The sequence below is a fragment of the Gossypium arboreum genome, chromosome 6 (genome assembly GCF_025698485.1).
Source record: "Gossypium arboreum isolate Shixiya-1 chromosome 6, ASM2569848v2, whole genome shotgun sequence".
Lineage (NCBI taxonomy): Eukaryota > Viridiplantae > Streptophyta > Magnoliopsida > Malvales > Malvaceae > Gossypium > Gossypium arboreum.
In genome coordinates this window covers 128,688,214-128,690,239 of record NC_069075.1, presented here as the reverse complement: position 1 = coordinate 128,690,239, position 2,026 = coordinate 128,688,214, and the positions used below count along the sequence as shown (strand labels likewise).

Genomic DNA, 2,026 nt, shown 5'->3' with positions numbered 1-2,026 from the left:
CTAATCTTTCCATTTGCTTACCACAATTTCTTGCCTCGGTTCTGGTTCAGGTTCAACAACTCCTTTGTCATCTTGAGTATTAATTGCATTGAGTTGTTCTGTTGGGTTAGGTTCGGTATTACTTGGCAAACTACCTTGTGGTCATTCGGAGATCAGTTTGGAAAGCTAGCCTATCTGAGTTTCGAGTCCTTCGATCGATGCTTGTTGATTTTTAAGTGCTGTCTTGGTAATTTGGAAACAGGTTTCTGACACTGATATGAACTTTGAGAGCATCTCTTCAAGATTTGGTTTCTTCTCTTGTTGATAAGGTGGCTGTTGAAAACCCTGAAGATTTTGTAGCTTTTGATTCCCTTGAACACCCCAGGAGAAATTTGGATGGTTCCTCCCACCTGCATAATAAGTATTACTGTATGGGTTATTTTGAGATCTAAAGTTATTGTTACCCATATAGTTGACTTGTTCCTCTTCGGTTGTGGGATTGAAGGGTTGATATTCTGTATACACACCTCATCCACTTTCGTCACACCTCATTACTGGATGTACCTGCGTAAAGCCAAGTAAACCATCAATTTTTTTATTGAGAAGTTCTACTTGATTTGACAGCATAGTAACTGAGTCGACGTTATAAACGCCGGCTGTTTTCATTGGCTTTGTCCTCATAACTTGCCACTGATATTTATTCATTGATATCTCCTCTATAAACTCGTAGGCATCTTCTAGTGTTTTATTGTTGATGGTTCCGCCAGCAGCCGCATCAACCATTTGCTGAGTCGAGGGATTCAGACCATTGTGGAATGTTTGTACTTGAAGCCAAAGCGGTAACCCATGGTGAGGGCACCTTCTCAGTAAGTCCTTGAATCTCTCCCATGCATCGTAAAGTGTTTCTAAATCCATCTGCACAAAAGAAGAGATATCATTACGTAATTTAGCCATTTTAGCCTGCGGAAAGTATTTTAGTAAAAATTTTTCGGTCATTTGCTCCCAAGTAGTAATTGACCCTCGTAGTAATGGGTTCAACCACTGTTTAGCTTTGTTCCTTAATGAAAAAGGACATAACCAAAGATGAATGGCATCATCAGAAACGCCATTGATTTTGAATGTATCACAAAATTCTAGAAAATTTGCTAAGTGAGCGTTGGGATCTTCATCCTGCAAACCATCAAACTGAACAAACTGTTGTATCATCTGAATAGTGTTAGGTTTTAATTCAAAAGTATTTGCAGCTACAGTAGGTCTAACTATGCTAGATTCAGTTCCTGTTAGAGAAGGTTTAGCATAATCATACATAGTGCGTGGAGTAGGATTTTGATTAGCCGCAATTGCAGGAAGTAGCTGATTCCCTTGGTTTTCAGCCATCTCGTTGGTTGGGAGTTGAGTATCATCTTCTTTCTCGTTCTTCGTGTATCATAAGTTGTGCCTTATGGGAGTTGAGTATCGTCTTCTTGCTCGTTCTCCGTGTATCGTAACTTGCACCTTATCTCTCTTTGATTTCTACGAACTGTACGCTCGATTTCTTCGTCAAAAAGTAATGATCCCGTTGGGTTTCTTCTAGTCATAAACTATAAAAACCTGCCAAGAGAAAGAAAAAGTAAATTAATAAATAATAAAATAAATAATTAAATTAAATTAAATTGCAAGAAAAATAAATGGCTAAAGTAATAAAAATTGAGCGTTCCTAATATTTTAGCTCCCCGGCAACGGCGCCAAAAACTTGATCGTGCGATTCGTAACAACTAATAAATATTTATAATGAAGATCAAAACTAAACTAACTATTATCACGACGAAAAGGCAAGCGCATCTATCAAACAATAGTATAGTAATGGCAAGACCGGGATATCGTATCCAAGGGAACCAAAAGTACTAGTAATAACTATCTTTTTATTATTTAACCTAGAAATAAAAAGGGGTTGTTTATTAAACTAATTAACTAACTAAACTAAAGCAAAGAGAAAATTTGGAAAAAGACTTGAAGAAAAGTAATTGATAAAGACGACACCCAAGGTGGAATCCACCTAGATTTCACT

General features: G+C 37.3%; 1 non-coding gene across 1 annotated transcript; it reads left to right on the top strand.

The window, feature by feature from the left end:
• Positions 1 to 820: 820 nt before the first annotated feature.
• Positions 821 to 927, top strand: LOC128294710 (small nucleolar RNA R71). The gene has a single exon (XR_008285017.1). It is a non-coding gene; the product is annotated as a small nucleolar RNA R71 (small nucleolar RNA).
• Positions 928 to 2,026: the final 1,099 nt, after the last annotated feature.